This window comes from Bos mutus, chromosome 21 (genome assembly GCF_027580195.1).
Source record: "Bos mutus isolate GX-2022 chromosome 21, NWIPB_WYAK_1.1, whole genome shotgun sequence".
Lineage (NCBI taxonomy): Eukaryota > Metazoa > Chordata > Mammalia > Artiodactyla > Bovidae > Bos > Bos mutus.
The window spans coordinates 9,999,299-10,019,457 of NC_091637.1; the positions used below are offsets into that span (position 1 = coordinate 9,999,299).

Below are 20,159 nucleotides of genomic sequence, written 5' to 3' on the forward strand. Positions count from 1 at the left end.
AGGGATTAGCTCCAGGATGTGTGATCAGGCCATTCCAACTCAAGGCTTTCTTAGGACTTTTGTTGGTGATGTAAAGAAAGCAGTGCTATCAGGACAAATAATTTCACAATTTGTATGGAAATACAAAAAACCTCGAATAGCCAAAGCAGTCTTGAGAAAGAAGAATGGAACTGGAGGAATCAACCTGCCTGACTTCAGACTATACTACAAAGCTACAGTCATCAAGACAGTATGGTACTGGCACAAAGACAGAAATATAGATCAATGGAACAAAACAGAAAGCCCAGAGATAAATCCATGCACCTATGGACACCTTATTTTTGACAAAGGAGGCAAGAATACACAATGGAGAAAAGACAATCTCTTTAACAAGTGGTGCTGGGAAAACTGGTCAACCACTTGTAAAAGAATGAAACTAGAACACTTTCTAATGCCATACACAAAAATAAACTCAAAATGGATTAAAGATCTAAATGTAAGACAAGAAACTATAAAATTAGAGGAAAACACAGGCAAAACACTTTCTGACATAAATCACAGCAGGATCCTCTATGACCCACCTCCCAGAGTAATGGAAATAAAAGCAAAAATAAACAAATGGGACTGAATTAAACTTAAAAAACCTTTGCACAATGAAGGAAACTATAAGCCAGGTGAAAAGACAGCCTTCATAAATGGGAGAAAATAATAGCAAATGGAGCAACTGACAAAGAATTAATCTCAAAAATATACAAGCAGCTCATGCAACTCCACTCCAGAAAAATAAACAACCCAATCAAAAAATGGGCCAAAGAACTAAACAGACATTTCTCCAAAGAAGACATACAGATGGCTAACAAATACATGAAAAGATGCTCAACATCACTCATTATCAGAGAAATGCAAATCAAAACCACAATGAGGTACCATCTCACACCAGTTAGAATGGCTGCGATCCAAAAGTTACAAGCAATAAATGCTGGAGGGGGTGTGGAGAAAAGGGAACCCTCTTACACTGTTGGTGGGAATGCAAACTAGTATAGCCACTATGGAGAACAGTGTGGAGATTCCTTAAAAACTGGAAATAGAACTGCCATATGACCCAGCAATCCCACTGCTGGGCATACACACCGAGGAAACCAGAATTGAAAGAGACACATATACTGCAATGTTCATCGCAGCACTGTTTATAATAGCCAGGACATGGAAGCAACCTAGATGCCCATCAGCAGACGGATGGATAAGAAAGCTGTGGTACATATGCACAATGGAGTATTACTCAGCCATTAAAAAGAATGCATTTGAATCACTTCTAATGAGGTGGATGAAACTGGAGCCTATTATACAGAGTGAAGTAAGTCAGAGAGGAAAACACCAATACAGTATATTAATGCATATATATGGTATTTAGAAAGATGGTAACAATGACCCTATATGTGAGACAGCAAAAGAGACACAGATGTAAAGATCAGAATTTTGGACTCTGTGGGAGAAGGCGAGGGTGGGATGATATGAGCGAATAGCATTGAAACATGTATATTATCATATGTGAAATAGATCACCAGTCTAGGTTCAATGCATGAGACAGGGTGCTCGGGGCTGGTGCACTGGGATGACCCAGAGAGATGGGATGGGGATGGAGGTGGGAGGGGGTCTCAAGATAGGGAACACATGTACACCCATGGCTGATTCATATCAATGTATGGCAAAAACCACTACAATATTGTAAAGTAATTAGCCTCCAATTAAAATAAATGAATTAATTAAAAAAAGAAAGCAGTGCTATCATTTCTAGAATAATCAAATATAATTTAATAACTGCTGTTAAAGAGAGCCTGACTGAGAAGGAAGCCAAGGAAGAGGAAGGCAGAGCAGAGCAGGTGTGGTCGTGAGATGGACAAGGCGTGCCTGAGTGCCAGCACCAAGACCTCTAGACTCTTTACTTACATTGCTCAAACGTAACAATTCCTCTTTTGCTTTTAACTGGTTTGAGTTGACTTTTTGTCATTTGTAAACCAAAGATTTCTGAATAACATGCCAGGTAAGTAAGGCAAAATCAGTCATACTGGGGAATACCTGCTTATGTATCAAACATTTAGTATATGTTTAGTTTATGCCAGAAAGAGCCTTTGCAGAGAAAAATCTTATGACTTACTTGAGTCACTGTCTAATCAAGAGAACACACCTATGTGTTAGTTCAAGGATACCTGACATATCTCTGGTTATCTGAGTAAGTTTGCGTGTGTGTGTACACGCGTATGTGTCATTTATCTTCAATAGCTACTAGTCATGTATGGATGTGAGAGTTAGACCATAATGAAAGCTGAGCGCCAAAGAATTCATACTGTTGAACTGTGGTGTTGGAGAAGATTCTTGAGAGTCCCTTGGACTGCAAGGAGATCCAACTAGTCCATCCTAAAGGAAATCAGTCCTGAATATTCATTGGAAGGACTGATGCTGAAGCTGAAACTCCAATACTTTGGCCACTTGATGCAAAGAACTGACTCATTGGAAAAGACCCTGATGCTGGGAAAGATTGAAGATGGGAGGAAAAGGGGATGACAGAGGATGAGATGGTTGAATGGCATCACAGACTCAATGGACATGAGTTTGGTAAGCTCCAGGAGTTGGTGATGGACAGGGAAGCCTGGTGTGCTGCAGTCCATGGGGTCACAAAGAGTTGGACATGACTGAGTGACTGAACTGAATAAGCCATAAGCAGGGTTACCTGGATTACATAACATGACAGACTTAATTCATAAATTCTTTGCCCATATTTTTGTTTGCATGAGGGTGTGAAGGACTACTTTGATGGTCACAGGCTGATGAGCTATGTGACCTTAGGCAATTTACTTAACTTCTCTGAGCTTTTAGTGTTCTTCTGTAGAATGGAGATAATGGTAGTCTGACATTAACCAAGTGTCATGAGTAATAAACAAGCAAATACATGAAAAGTGCTTAGCATAGTTGCTGCCATATAATAAAATCACTCAATTGATGAAGAGATTTAGTTGCTCAGTCATGTCTGACTCTTTGCAACCCCATGGACTGTAGCCCATCAGGATCCCCTGTCCATGGGATTCTCTAGGCAAGATTCCTGGAGTGGATTGCAATTCCTTTCTCCAGAGAATCATCTTGACCCAGGGATTGAACCCAGGTCTTCTGCATTGCAGGCAGATTCTTTACCATTTGAGCTACAGGGACATCCTCAATCGATGATAGCTATTATTATTATTGCTACCATCACCATCATCATCATGAAGGAAGGGTCACAGGTAGTCTGAATAGTCTGCATGCTTGTAATGCTTTATTTGGGATTCCCTGGTGATTCAGAGGTAAAGAATCTGCCTGTCAATGCAGGAGACTCTGGTTCAATCCCTGGGTTGGGAAGATCCCCTGGAAAAGGAAATGGCAATCCACTCCAGTATTCTTGCTGGGAGAATTGCATGGACAGAGGTGCCTGGTGGGCTACAGTCTGTGGGGGTCTCAGAAATGCTGAACATGATTTAGTGACTAAACAACAACAACAGCATTTTATTATCATTTACAAAGTACTTTCACATGCATCATCCACCATGACACCATGAGTCTACAGGGCCTCACAATATCCATTTCATGTTTTGGCTTCTTGCAAGTTGATAAGAGCAGTTTTTTAAAAAGGTTTTCATATTTGACAAGATCTACTGTATATAGTATCACATATACTGAATGAGAAATGCGTTTGTTTTGGCAGCAGAATTTTAAAAGATAGGAAAACACATTTTAGCACAAATGTGTTGTTGTTTAGTTGCTATGTCCAACTCTTTGTGATCCCATGGACTGCAGCACACCAGGCTCCTCTGTCCTCCACTATCTGCTGGAATTTGTTCAAATTCATGTCCATTGAGTCGGTGATGCTATCTAACCATCTCATCTTCTCTTGTTCCCTTCTCCTGCCTTCAATCTTTCCCAGAATCAAGGTCTTTTCCAATGAGTCAGCTCTTCGCATCAGGTGGCCAAAGTACTGGAGCTTCAGCTTCAGCATCAGTCCTTCCAATGAATATTGAGGGTTGGTTTCCTTTAGGATTAACTGGTTTGATCTTGTAGTCCATGGGACCCTCAAGAGTCTTCTTCAGCACCACAATTTGAAAGCATCAATTCTTTGGTGCTCAGCCTTCTTTATGGTTCAACTCTTTCATCCATACATGTCCACCGGAAAAAAGCATTTCTTTGGCTCTATGGACCTTTGTCAGCAAAGTGATGTCTCTGCTTTTTATTATACTGTCTAGGTTTGTTATAGCTTTCCTAGCAAGGAGCAAGTATCTTAATTTTATGGGTGCAGTCACCATCTGCAGTGATTTCGGAGTCCAAGAAAATACAATCTGTCACTGCTTCCACTTCTGCCCTTCTAATTGCCATGAAGTGATGGCACTGGATGTCATGATCTTAGTTTTTTGAATGTTGAGTTTCAAGCCAGCTTTTTCACTTGCCTTTTTCACTGTCATCAAGAAGCTCTGTAATTCCTCTTCACTTTCTGCCATTAGGGTGGTATCATCCATATATTTGAGGTTGTTGATATTTCTTTCAGCAATTTTGATTCCAGCTTGTGATTCATCCAGCCTGGTGTTTTGTGTGATGTACTCTGCATGTAAGTTAAATAAGCAGGGTGACAATATACAGCCTTGTTATATTCCTTTCCCAATTTTGAACCAGTCAGTTGTTCCATGTCCAGTTTCAACTGTTGCTTCTTGACCCGCATATAGTTTTCTCAGGAAACAAGTAAAGTGGTCTGGTCTTCCCATCTCTCGAAGAATTTCCTACAGTTTGTTGTGATCCACACAGTCAAAGGCTTATTGCTGGCGGATTCTTTACCAACTGAACTATCAGGGAAGCGCTTAGCATAGTCAACAAAGCAGAAATAGATGTTTTTCTGGAATTCCCTTGCTTTTTCTATGATCCAATGGATGTTTGCAATTTGATCTCTGGTTTCTCTGCCTTTTCGAAACCCAGTTTGTACATCTGAAAGTTCTTGGTTCACACACTGTTGAAGCCTAGCTTGAAGGATTTTGAGTGTTACTTTGTTAGCATGTGAAATGAGCACAATTGTAAGGTAGTTTGAACATTCTTTGACACTACTTTGACCAGAGTGTCTTTTTTTTCCTTACTATGTCATTGTTACCATAAAGAAAAGTCTGAAGCAAATTAATTTTTTATGTCATTGGTCACTTAGAATATTCTCAAAGTTGGAGCTCTTGGAAGACTTGTATTTTATGTTACCAACATAAGCAGATTGTTGAATTTGACACAGTTAAATATTTTCTTTGTTTATGGAATGTTTTCACAAAGGCAAGCTTTCAGAAATACTAAAATAGTAAGATTTTTTGTTGTTTTTGTTTTTGGACAGGAACATACTTCTGAATTAACTGGGTAAAAATCCTCAGTTGTATTGTTTAAGGGAATGTTATATTTTTGATCTTCTACAAAGTTCTAGAATAAGAAAAGGCATTGATTTACTAACATAGCAAAGTTCGTTAGATTTTTCATCTTTTTGAATCTGGATATTACTCCATCTAATTCAGGGAAAACATGGCTTCCTTATTAACTACTAAGGTGACAATAATGATGTGAAAAGGAAGATTTATACAATTTTGAAAGTATAAATTTTATCAATCTCTTGCATAAAAAACCAAAAACAAACCAACAAGCTTATAAAACAGAGCTTTCTTATGTACTTAGATTATTTCCTCTTTATCAGAGCTTCCACAAGATTTGGCAGAAATATTGAGTTCTGGATTTTCCTCCTTTGTTTAGGTTGTCCATATAGTTCTGTTTCTAACTGACTTCTAATGTCACAACATTAAAAAAAAAAAATCAAGAAACATTCTTTGCTTTGTATCATTAATTTATTGATCTATTCTATATTCTATTCTATACTTAAATATATCTAGTCTATATTTCTTAGAGTAACTTATCAAGAGTACTTAGTTCTCTATTATTTATTGTATATCACAACATGAATCCAAAATTCTAGTCTTAGATTTTGACACATAATTATGAATGCCAGTCATTATAAGTAGATGAACCATGATATTTAGGCTTTATGAAAACTGAATATATTTTAAAAGATAGGAATTTTGATTCTCCTAATTCTTAAGCAATGGCTTACTAACAAATCAGACAGTCTTCAAAGCTGTATTAATTTAAATGTCCATTGACAAATGAGTGGATAAGGACAATGTGGTATATTTATATAATGGAGTGTTTCTCAGCCATAAAAAAGAATGAAATAAGGCCAATTTTAGCAACATGGATGGGTCTGGAGATGATCATACTTTGTGAAATAAGCAGACACAGAAAGAAAACTATCATATGATATCACTTGTATATGGAATCTAAAAAATGATACAAATGAACTTATATACAAAACAGAAACAGACACACAGACATAGAAAACAAACTTACAGTTATCAAAGGAGTGCAGGAGGCGTAAGTTAGGATTTGGGGATTCACATATACACACTACTACTATGGATAAAAGAGATGACCAACTGGGGTATACTGTAAAGCACAGGTTGCACTGGTGGTAAAGGACTCTGCTGCCAACGCAGGAGATGTAAGAGATGCAGCTCCATCCCTGGGTTGGGCAGATCCCCTGAAGGGCATGGCACCCCACTCCATTATTCTTGCCTGGAGAATCCCATGGACAGAGGAGCCTGGTGGACGACAGTCCATAGGGTTGCACAGAGTCAGACACAACTGAGCGACTTAGCATGCATGCATGCACAGGGAGCTATATTCAATATATTGTAAAGAAGTGAGAAGAATCTGAATATATATACATACACACACATATATAAAACTGAATAACACTGTACACCTGAAATATTACACAATATTTTAAATCAACTATACTTCAATAAAATAAATATAAAAAAGATTTGCAGCAGAATTAATTGGTAATACATACAAGAGTCCATCCTAAAGGAAATCAGTCCTGAATATTCATTGGAAGGACTGATGTTGAAGCTGAAGAGCTTTGGCCACCTGATGTGAAGAGCTGACTCATTTGAAAAGACCCTGATGCTGGGAAAGACTGAAGGCAGCAGGAGAAGGATGCCAGACAGAGGATGAGATGGTTGGATGGCATCACCAACTCAATGGACATCAATTTGAGTAAACTCTGGGAGGTGGTGATGGACAGGGAGGCCTGGCATGCCTCTTTGCGTCCATCGAGTTGCAAAGAGTTGGACAGGACTGAGCGACTGAACTGAACTGAACAAGAGGTGTGTTAGTGTTGGTGGTGGAGGGTCTGTATTAGAGAAAGAAGCACAGGGACAGGCTTCATATTATCAATGAACATTTTAGGTAACTGCTAAGTATTTCAGACTTAACAAATAATTGCTTATGGGTTTCAGGTGGGTAATGCACGTTCAACTCAATATTCCATATGTGAAGGGAGACTGGTTGTTCCTAGGTCTCAGTTAGCTGGCTCAGAGGAGGTCAAATTAACCTTAGTAGCTCTTGAGAACCTCGCCTGGACACCACCAGGCCCTCCTGTGAATGCCCGGCCCTTTGCATCACTCTGTGGGCCCTGCTGGCTCTGCTGGGCTCTGCGTTTCCCTGCCGGGGTCAGACCTGCTGTGAGTTCTGGGGAAGGCTGTGTGCAGGAGGTCCCTGTCTGTGTGCTGCTCTTCATCACTCTAGGCTAGAGGTAGCACAGCTTGGACCCGAGTCTCACAACTTTGGTTTTCATCAAAACAGCCCCTGTAACCTCATCCTGCAGTGTCTTCATAGACGGTGCGATTGAGTTTCTGGCACTGCCTGGGAAATACACAGCATCCTGTTCCATCGATGTGGCCTCCTGGGTCATTACTGATGCTTGCCCGCTAAAGTTCTTCTCTTTCAATTCAGACTCCCAACCAGAACTGAACATGAATTCATGCAAACAAAGGGTTCAAATAAATGGGGTAGCAAGAATGGGAATTTCTGGTCCCACCAGTTTCGATATTTATCAATATTCTGCTAGTATTATTTGCATATTTCATTTTTAAAATCAAAATGATTTGATTTATTTAAACTAAAAAAAAAAAAAAATCACTGATTTCTCTTAACCCGTGTCCCCTGCCTCTGGCAACCGCTAATCTGTTCTCTGTGTCTATGAGCTTGTTGCTGTTTATATTTCACATATAGGAGAGATCATACATATTTGTCTTTCTCTATCTGACTTGTTTTACTTAGCATAATATGCTCAAGGTCTATATGTGTTATTTCAAATGGCAAGATTTCTTTCTTTTTTATAGCTGAATAATATTTCATTTTATATACCTCAACTTCTTTATCCAATGAGTACTTACGTTTTTTCCATTTCTTGGCTGTTGTAAACAATGCTTCGATGAATGGTGGTGCATCTGTCTTTTTGAGTTTGTGTTTTCATTTTCTTTGGAGAAATTCCCGGAAGCGGGGTTGATGGATCACAGGGTGGTTATATTTGTAATTTCTTGAGGACCCTCCATACTGTTTTCCATAGTAGCTGCATCAGTTTACATTCCCATCAACAGTACATCAGGATCCCCTTTTCTTCACATCCTTGCTCACACTTTTTATTTCTTGTTTTTGTTGATAACTTTTCTAACAGGTGTGAGGTGATATGTCATTGTGGTTTTGATTTCCGTTTCTCTGATGATTAATCATTGAGCATCTTTTCATGTACCTTTTGGCCATCTGTATGTCTTCTTGGAAAACTATCTATTCAGAGGTTTTGCCCATTTTAAATCAAATTGTTGGTTTTTTTCCTATTGGATTGTATTTGTTCTTTATATATTTGAATGTATATTTCATTTTAATAGATTACTTTAGAAGATGACTTGAACATGTAGTTAGTATAGTCTCAAAAGATAAATAGACCCAGAACTTTATAAAAAAGCTTCTTTTGTGATTTTGTGGTTATGACTATATTGCCCTCTTAAGAAACATATTATTAATAGGTGATGGTTGTAGGTACACAGACCATCATAGAAAGTGAGCAGGAATTTAAAGAAATCTGTGAAAGATCAAAAATAACAAATTTGCCATGATGATTTTTTGGGGTGGTTCAAATATTGAAGAGATGTCAGTTTTCAGTAGTCAGTGGCTTCTGCATGATATTTGCATAGGGAGAACTTTAAAAAGGTCACATTTCTTTTCTACTTTCATATTTACTTTGTGTTAAGGTTATAGGATCTTGGCAATGTTGCTGATACTATTTTGGTAAACTCCAACTCTGTTCAAATTTAGTGGGATGGAAAATTTGAGCTGCAGGAACAATAAATATATTTTATGTCCTTGTAACATTCAAGCTGTAATATGTTTGAGATGCAGTGAAAGTTGCTTTTTTTTTTTTGCCTCACACTCTGAAGGAAGAGAGAAACTTTTGTTTATATATTTTAGAGTTTTGTCTTTGCAGTTAACACAAAGTCAAATGTAGATATAATCCACTTTAAGCATTTCTGGCAAAATATCAAGTATACCTGTTTTTTTTTAAGGGACAAAAATAAACTTTTCATCAATACAAATCCTCTGCTCTGTGTATGACTTCTGTCAGTCAAGCTGTGATCTTGTGGACTTATGGAATACTGATGCTTTACAGGAAGTAAAAAGCAGATGTGTAATCTGAGACATCTCCCTATTCTTATTAGTTATGTCTGATTCTGAGTTGACTCATACAGAATTTCACATAAAGGACCCTGTTTATATATTCTTTATTCCTCTCTTTTAAAAGTGTAAAATTTTATGTGCTTATTTGAGTGAAATGGTCTGAGGGTATTCAGAATCAATCAGACAAAGATTATTTAATTTGTGCTTCACTGTGTTCTATACAGAGAAGGCAATGGCACCCCACTCCAGTACTCTTGCCTGTAAAATCCCATGGATGGAGGAGCCTGGTGGGCTACAGTCCACGGGTCGCGAAGAGTCGGACACGACTGAGCGACTTCACTTTCATTTTTCACTTTCATGCATTGGAGAAGGACATGGTAACCTACTCCAGTGTTCTTGCCTGGAGAATCCCAGGGACGGGGGAACCTGGTGGGCTGCCGTCTGTGGGGTCGCACAGAGTCAGACATGACTGAAGCAACTTAGCAGCAGCAGTGTTCTATAACGGTTTCCTTTACAAAGATATTTGATAACGTAAGGACTGTCTGTGTGTGTATAAATTCTTTTCACTCACCATGCTTACATGTGTGTACTAGACTGTAAGTGCCTTGAAGAGCAAGACTATGTGGTTTTGTTCATTTTGTTAACCTTATAACACCTAGCCGATGGCTATTGAGAAATAAACGCCAGATTAACATTGTACAGACTTTACCCTCCTGAAGATGTCTATCTGTGGTGCTTAAAGCCATCTAATGAGATGGATTAGACAAGCCATAGAATCCTTTGTTTCACAGATGATGCAGTCTCAGAGACAGTGAGTGATCTGTGATTCCCTCCATGTTTCACTCCATCCACTTTTTTGTGTCTTACAGCTGGGCACTTGGAGTGGTGCCTTACCACGAAAGGTGGTGGGAAAAGCGTTGCTGACAAATTTTATGTTTGCATTCATGGGTTAGGTTGTTGACACCAGATAGAAGCCTTCCTACAAAGCCACAGGACATCTTCCTCACCACTGGTACCTCACTTCCAGGACTAGAGGGAGTACCCAACTACATTCAAGATAGTGATGAGCAAAACCTCCGCGAGATTGGCAATGGAAATGCACTAGCTGCGTGGATAGTGGTGGACATGCACCTTTGCAGGTGGTCTCCGGTTGGGTGGAGCTCCTCACGCTGGCTCCCAGCAGTGATAGAATTCCCGGTAGTCGTTTTCCCCTAAGCTTCAGGTTCAGTACTTGAGTTGCTGGACCGTCTTTACCTAACTTTTAGCCAGTCTCATTCACTATAGACTAAGTTATCTCTCAGATAGACAGGAATTTGTGTTGAGAATGAATCAGTAAAATCAGCATGGCTCATCACACACAGGCCACCTTGTGTCTTTGAGTTACAAACATTTATCTAGCCAACTCTTCTTATCTCTCAGAGTTTTAGTGAGAGGCTTAACATTTAGCTAATTGCTGCACATAATTCTGGGATGGATGATGTAGCAATTTGGCTTGACCCCTGGCACTGTGCTATATGCTGATACATTTCTATCCAACTCAACAAATAGTTTACTGAGTGCATATTTCAGGCCAGGGGACTGTGCTGATGCAGGAAATGACGGATACACAGTTCTTGCCTTCATGGAACATATAACCTAGTAGGGACAGATGAGAAGAGAGGAATGACTGTTGGATTAATGTGATGAAAGAAGAGATGGGAAAAGTTTTTTTTCAGAGGGCCAAGTATGCTGGAACTTTCTGGTTATCTCAGATCTTAGATTGCCTTAACTTCTTCATGTCCTAACAGGTATAGACTCTGGTCTCAGTAGAGATGAAACATTTTGAAGGTTCTATGGTTATAGATGAAACTGTAGTTTTACGGTCTGTGAACACACAGGAATTAAATTGGACGGCTTTAAAACTCTTGGCAGTGAAAAATTAGTCATTCCTCTAAGACTGGGAATAAGGCAAGGGTGCCCACTTTGACCACTTCTGTTCAACATAGCTATAGAAGTCCTAGTCAGAGCAACTAGGCAAGAAAAAGAAATAAGTTGTCTACACTGGAAGGAAAAAAGTAAAACTGTCTCTGTTTGCACATGATATGATCTTATGTATTGAAAATGTTAAAGATTCCACCAAAAAACTCTTAGAACTAACAAATGTATTCAGGAAAGTTTCAGGACAAAAAAATTAACATACATAAATTAGTTGTGTTTTTATGTATTACCAACAAAATATCTGAAGAAGAAATAAAGAAAATTTTATTTATAATATCATCACAGACAATAGGAATAAATATATTCAAGGAGGTGAAAAATCTGAAACTAGAAAACTAAAAGATTTTAATGAAAAAATCGAAGAAGTTACAAATAAATGGAAAAAACATCTCTTAATCATGGATCAGGAGAGTTAACATTTTTAAAATGCCCATACTACCCACAACCATCTATGTAATTATTAAAATTCTAATAGAACTTTTCAGAGAAATAGAAAAAATTCTAAAACTCATATGGAACCACAAAAGACCCTGAATAGACAAGGAAATTTTGAGAAAGAACAATGTGGGAGATATCACATTTATTTATTTCAAACTGTATTACAAACCAATAGTAATTAAAACACTGTGGTACTAGTATAAAAACATAGATTAATGGAACAGAAAGAAGAGCCTTGAAGTGTGCATGTACGATCCACAAATATTTGACAAATGAGCCAAGAATATTCAACAGGAAAATGCTAATCTCTTCAATAAAAGGTACTGAAAAACTGGATAATCACGTGCAAAAGAACTACATTAAACCCCTAACACAATTCACAAAACTTAACTCAAAATAGATTAAATGCTTAAACATAAGATGAAAAACCATAACACTTAAAAGAAAACACAGGGACAGTCTTCTTGACACTGGTTTTAGCAATGATTTTTTTTCGAAAAGACGTTAAAAATACAAATAACAAAGGCAAAATTAAATAAGTGGGACTACAGCAAACTGAAAACCTTCTGCATGGTGAAAGAAAAATTCAATAAAATGAAGATGGAATGGTAGAAAATATTTGCAAACCATATATCTGATAAGACGTTAATATCAAAAATTGTTAAGAAATTCATACAACTTGATAGCAAAAAACTTAATCTAGTTAAGAAATGGTCAAAACACCTACATAGATATTTTCCAATAGAAAGGACACACATGGCCAATGGGTATAGGAAAAAGTGTTCAACATCACTAATCATTAAGAAAATGCAAACCCCAAATCACAATGAGATACTATCTCATGTTTGTTAAGATGGCTATTATCAAAAAGAAAGCAATAGCAGACATTGTTTTATCAAAAAGCAATGTTGGTAAGGATGTGGAGAAAAGGAAACCCTTGTGCACTGTTGGGAATCGTAAATTGATGAAGCCACTATGGAAAACAGTATGGAGACTCCTCAAAAAATTAAAGATAAAACTACCCTGTTATTCAGCAATTCCACTTTTGAGTATTCATCTGAAGGAAATGAAATCTGGATCTTGAGTGTCTGCACTCCCATGTTCCTTCAGCATTATTCACAGTCGCCAAAGATATGGAAACAACCTACATGTCTGTAGATGGTTGAATGGATAAAGAAGATGTGAGATATAAAATATTCCCTGTTGGAATATTATTCAGCTATGCTGTGCTTAGCTGCTCAATTGTGTCTGGCTCTTTGCGACCCCATGGACTGCAACTCACCAGGCTCCTCTGTCTGTGGGGATTCTCCAGGCAAGAATACAGGAGTGGGCCATGCCCTCCTCTAGGGGGTCTTCCTAACCTAGGATCTAACTCAGGTCTCCTGCATTGCAGGCAGATTCTTTACCATCTGAGTCACCAGGGAAGCCCCAGTGAGAAAGCTATGAGAAAGAAGGAAATCCTGCCATTTGCAACGACATGGTTAAAACCTGAGAGCTATGCTAAGAGAAATAAGTCAGACAGCGAGAGAAAAATACTGTAAAGATCTCACTTATATGTGGAACTTAAATAAGTCATATTCATAGAAATAAAGAGTAAAATGCTGGCACCAGGGGCTGAGGGCTTGGAGAAATGGGAAAATACTAGTCAAATGATGAAAACTTCCAGCTATAAGATGAATAATTTCCAAGGATCTAATGTATGACATGGGCTTCCCTGGTGGCTCAGAGGTTAAAGAGTCTGCCTACAGTGTGGGAGACCCGGGTTCGATCCCTGGGTCGGAAAGATCCCCTGGAGGAGGAAATGGTAACCCACTTCAGTATTCTTGCCTGGAGAATCCCATGGATGGAGAAGCCTGGTAGGCTACAGTCCATGGGGTCGCAAAGAGTCGGACACGACTGAGCGACTTCACTTCACTTCACATCAATGTATGACATAGTGATTATAGTTAACAGTACTGCATTATATACTTGAAATTGCTAAGATAGTAGATCTTAAACAATCCTACCATACACACATAAGTGGTGCTGTATATAAGTGTGTAAAATCATCACTAGTACACTTTAAACTTACACAGTGTTGTCAATTACATCTCAATAAAATCAGAAAAAACCAAAAACCTTTTCAATCTGAAAGTATTCTTTTGTATTATTGCAATAGCTAACATCGATCAAAGGTTGAATATGTACCAGGCATAGAATGGGAGGCTCTGACAGGCATTGTTTCATTTAATAGAAGTAATGTTTGTGGGATCTGCTCTGTAGACTTGTCTACAAGTATCATCAAGAGTAGTGTGGCAGTTTTTAGACAGCCATCGAGATAGCAAATGGTCTTGCCCAGATATCTTTCTGGACTTAGATATTTGATATCCTTTTGGGAGGAATTCGTATCACCTATACCTATAATCATCTATGTTCAAAATATGTAATATTTGCATGTCAACTTTTGTTCAAGTGAGAGCCAATCCATTTGATGCCTCACATAATTTTTTAAAACCTCTCAAGACAAAAAAGCAGTTTTCAAAGCAAAACAGGGTCCTTTCATTCATTATAGCTATTTATTTAAAGAGAGAATTATCTTTAAAATGCTTCATAGTCACTCATCTCTGTCAAGTATCTTTTTCTGCAAAGCTGTTTAAGTCTTTTTGGGATTACCCTGTACTGCTTTCAAATGTTCTTGGATTTACTTGCTGCCTGACTCATTAGGCTTCCCTGGTGGCTCAGCTGGTAAAGAATCCACCTGCAATGCAGGAGACTCCAGTTCGATTCCTGGGCAGGGAAGACCTGCTGGAGAAGGGATAGGCTACCCTCCCCAGTATTCTCGGGCTCCCCTGGTGGCTCAGCTGGTAAAGAATCTGCCTGCAATGTGGGAGATCTGGGTTCAATCCCTGCATTGGGAAGATCCCCTGGGGAAGGGAACAGCTATCCACTTCAGTGTTCTGGACTGGAGAATTCCATGGACTTTATAGTCCATAGGGTCACAAAGAGTTGGACACGACTGGGTGATTTTCACTTTCACTTTGGTAGGCATACGTGGTCTTCTGCACACCTGCCAGGGGTTGGTTAGTGCACATTCCTTCTATAAGGTGAAAGCAGGAACATGAGCCATGTCTTGACAATAGACCAGAAGTACTTGCTAGGAGAAAGAGGTGGGGTGGTCAGTGTCCCCCTCCCCGGCTATTGTTGTTCAGTTGCTAAGTCATGTCTGCCTCTTTGCAACTCCATGGACTACAGCACATCAGGCTTCCCTGTGCTTTCACTATCTCTTGGAGTTTGCTCAAATTCATGTCCATTGAGTTGGTGATGCTATCCCCACTAACCTGGCAAGTTACTTAAGTAACCATGAGGATGACGCTATGACTATAACAATGGTGATGCAGATGATGACAGGGAGGCTGGTGGTATTAGTGACAAATGAGAGTTTCAGAAAGTTGGAAAATTGCTTTGTGTAACTATTTTACTTAATCCTCACAACAACCAAGTGAACTCAGTGCTCATACATTCATTTATGAAGAATGGAACGGAGCATCAGCCTCTGCACTGGGCAAGCCGGGATTTGAGCCCAGGTCAATCTAATTCCAGATCTGGGGCTTTATGTTTCTACATGGCACTAACTTAATACCTTGAGGCCAAGATTCCTGTCTAAGGGACAAGGTAAGTCAGCTCTATTATCTTTAGTTCTCCTATGATTGAAATGGAGCTATCTTTATTTGAACGCTATCCGTAAATGAACTGGAAATTCTCCTCATGTCACACAGTTGGAAAAAGTAACATTACATAAATGTCATGAAGGAGCAGCAGGTGAAGAGTCCGTCTGTGAGTGAGAACACAGCATGGCCCAGAGGAGGGAACCTGTGTGTGGGGCTGGCCTGGCCAGCACCTGGCCCCACCCTGCCAACTGCGTGATCTGCTGTGTTCCCCTCACCTAGAGGTGGGGCTAAAGATAGACACCTTGAAGGGCTACTGGTACCCGTGGAGAAGAAAAATTACAAATATCTGCAGTGCCTGTCAAGGAAAGTGCAACATTGCCTCTACTCAAAAATGGTCATAAGGTCCTATGGTGGTAATGACCTTTTTACCTTCCTGCTTACAAACCACTAGTTTCAGTCAAATCTGGGGATAAAATTATAACGCCTTAACTCAGCATAAAATAGCTGTTCCTGATCTGATCCCTGCCCACGCCATCAGGCCTGTTTTTAGCCATTCTCGCTCTCACTGGGTTTTTGATTGCTCGAATGGTTTAAACATTACCTTTCTACCCCAGGACCTTTGAACATGCTGTGTCTGTGGCTTTCTATTAACTCACTACTTGTTCTTGTCTTTGAGGTCTCAGGTTAAATGTCACTTCCCCAGGGAGCTTTCCCTGAACCCCAGAAAACATCAGGCCCCATTTAATATATTCCCATAACCGGGAGTTGGTGATGGACAGGGAGGCCTGGCATGCTGCAATTCATGGGGTCACAAAGAGCTGGACACGACTGAGCAACTGAACTGAACTGAACCTTTTCTTACTTGGGATACCCCTCACAGTGGTAATTAAGTACTTAATGCATCATTACTTGTTTAATGTCTGTCTCTTCACTAGGATGTAACCTCCAAGGGCACCAAGCCCATGCTCTAGCTTCAGCTCCTTTCATAGGGCTCCATTCATAACTGGTATTTGAGGAGTGTTTATGTAGTGAATGAATAAAATAATCAGTGAGTTGATGAATAAAGCATTGCCTTCTTTAAAAGATTCCTCTTGTCATTTCTCAACCTGTTTTGCTTGAAGGAAGACCATGGGCTGTGAGCCATGAGACTTTTACCAAAGTCACAGGTTTTTAGCCAAAGTTGTGTCCTGATGAGAACAAGACTTCCTGAGGGACTATGTGTTACCTGTGGCACAGCAGGCAGCCTTGTGTACCCAATGAGCTGCATGCACTCTGACCAGAGTGATACCATTGGTGATAAAAAGATACCACCTCCGTGAAACAGACGCTCCATTTTACGACGGAAGCAGAGAAGCTGAAGGCTGCAGGTGCGGGCTACGCTGACACGGGCTCTGTGGAGGATCATTAAGAGCCTCCTTAGAAATGTGGGTTTACTCTGTGTTTAATCAGCCACAGGCAGAAGAAATGGCTTCATTTCAGCTCGATGAGAGCCAGATCACAAAAGGAAGATAGATGGCCAATACAGTCCCTCACTGCAAGCATATTGTCTTAATTTGAAGGAACAGCCTGGCACTCGTACTAATCAGGGAGGAAAGTACAACACGGTTAGCATGGAGGATGGGCCAGTTTAACTCTCAGCGCGCCCCTTAAAGAAAAGCTCTCATTTGTTTCCTTAATTAATATTTTAAGGAAAGTGAGAACCATAAAACACATGACTCAACCACTTAAGAAGTTCCCCGGCTTGGAATCCATGATGTTTAAGGGAGGACTTTTTATATGCAAAACTTTCTAAACCTCTACCAATAAAGAAGTATTGTAATCAATGAATGAAGTGCCTTAGGAAGGACAGTCCATTTGCTGGCGGCTTTACTTACCTGGTCATATTTGCAGCTGACTGCAAAAAAAGCTACAAATAGAGACAATGTCCTGCGGATTGTGTGGTTACCTGATGGTTGCTCAGAGGCTCTTGTCAGTGGCTTGGACCTCTGTTCGTCTTAGGTCCTCGAGAGCTCACCTTGGGGAGGCATGTGAAATGAGATTCAGCTCAGCTCAGCTCAGTCAGTTTGCTTCTTGATTGCCTGAAAATGCCAGAAAAGGGATTTGAAGCTTGGGTGGGAGCCGTGACACAGATCTGAACTTAGAGTCCTTGCCAAACCCCTCTTATTTGAAGTTGGAGCAGGTAATGAGTAGTTTGGGTACTTACAAACAAGTGGATGTTTTAGAATCATCTGGTGTGTGTCACATCCGTGTTTTCCTGAGATCCCCGGAGCCTTAGCACAAAGAGCTTTCACCGCCCTCCCCACCCCAATGACTATTTTCCAGATGTTCTGAAACAATGTCAAGTGACCCAGTTTACTCCTGAGAGGTTTAGAAAGGGGCATTTATGGAGAGACTGGTGAGGGAGGCTGAGATACTCACTCAGCAGCTAAGTCCTAGATAATCTCCCACGAACGCGGTATCGGATGGTGCTTTACCTAAGGCACACTGAGGATGGTTTTTAGAAAACGATATGCTAAATACTCCTACAGTGAAGGAGAAACTTAAGAAGCTTAACAATGGATGTAGAAATATTATCATCGGCTATCGAGGTAATAGTATCCAGTCATTCCTCACCTACAGGCGCAGATTTAGGCTTAAGCAGATGAAGACAACATGGAGGAAGTGTGTGGTCTTAGAGTGTTTAAACATCAGCCAGTCGAGGCAAAGGACTCTCTGTTAACATAAAACCTGAACATGTGTCTTTTGCTTTTTGCACTGACTATCATGAATTATAGAATCACAATCACAGAAATGAAAGTAGCATAGCGAGGTGGGGAGGGATAAATTAGGATGTTGGGATTAACAGATACTCATGCTTGCTTCCCAGATGGCTCATCAGGTAAAGAATCCGCCTGCAATGTGGGAGATGCAGAAGACACAGGTTCAATCCCTGGGTTGCGAAGATCCCCTGGAGAAGGAAATGGCAACCCACTCTGGTATTCTTGCCTGGAGAAATCCATGGACAGAGGAGCCTGGCGAGCAACAGTCCAAAGGGTGCAAGGAATCGGACATGACTGAGTGCCTAAGCACACAAGCACTACCATATATAAAATAGACAAATAACAAGGACCTACTGCAGAGCAGGTCCCTGGTGGCTCAGACGATAAAGCGTCTGCCTGCAATGCGGGAGACCCGGGTTCGATTCCGGGGTCGGGAAGATCCCCCGGAGAAGGAAATGGCAATCCACTCCAGCACTCTTGCCTGAAAAATTCCATGGACGGAGGAACCCGATAGGCTACAGTCCATGGGGTTACAAAGAGTCGGACTCGACTGAGCGACTTCACTTTCACTTTCACTTTCACACTAGAGCATAGGAAACTATATTCAATATCTTGTAATAACCTACAATGGAAAAGCATCTGAAAAAAGAATGTATGCATGTGTGTGTGTGTGTGTGTGTGTGTGTGCGTGCGTGTGTGTGTGAATCCCATGGACAGAGGAGCCTGGTGGGCTACAGTCTGTGGGGTTGTAAAGAGTCAGACATGACTAAAGCAACTTAGCATGCATGTGTATATATATTTATATACACACACATATATATAAATGAATCACTTTGCTGTATACCTGAAATTAGCACAACATTGTAAATCAACTGTACTTTGTAAAAAAAAAAAAAAAATAGCAAGAGGCATCCTGAGGCTTTATACAGACCTTTATGAGGAAGTAATAACATTGAAACAAGAGAACCATAATTTGCAATTAGGAAATTGTTTCATTCTCTGCACATGGGCAGCACATGCCAGAGAAGTCCCCAGGATGGGAACCCAGCTCTTTGACCACATAGTGGAAGCAAGTCATCCTCAAGGAGAAGGTGTATATTGCCCTATGCATATATGTGTACTAAGTCGCTTCAGTCATATCCGACTCTTTGTGACCCCATGAATTGTAGCCCACCGGGCTCCTCTGTCCATAGGATTCTCCAGGTAAGAATATGGTGGGTTGCCGTGCCCTCCTCTAGGGGATCATCCCGACCCAGGGATTGAATCCGTGTCTCTAATGTCTTCTGCATTGGCAGGCGGTTTTCACCACTAGCGTTAGCTAGGAAACTCCACATTGCCTTATACCCAGTCTTATATTAAAAAAACAAACCACCAATTCCCTCCAAACACGGACATCAGACAACATGTCAAAATCTGGCAAGAAGGTAGGATAACTCTTCCACAGCACATCTGCTGCATGTAGATGGCATTCAGCGGAATCGGTTCCCCAACACCCCAACGTAAGCAACGTGCCAAAGCCTTGATGGGAAAAGTACTTAATGATCTACAGTGCGTCAGTCACCCAGCGGCTGCCAGTGCAAAATGAACAACCTTTCCTGGCACCAATTTCATGATCGCTGGCACTGAACTCAGGGCAGCCGTCCTGCCGGGGTCCTCTATACGTGAAAGGGAAAGGGAACACACGTGAGGGGCTCCTAGTCTCTGCAGAGCTCAGGATGCCTGCTGGTCGCCCCGATGCTTAGCAACT

At 40.3% G+C, this 20,159-nt stretch overlaps 1 protein-coding gene across 4 annotated transcripts in view; it reads left to right on the plus strand.

Annotated features, from left to right (window-relative positions):
• The window catches only part of LOC138984413 (uncharacterized), a 132,654-nt gene that overhangs the window by 98,551 nt on the left and 13,944 nt on the right, over positions 1–20,159 (plus strand). The gene's annotated exons all lie outside the window — the stretch shown is intronic.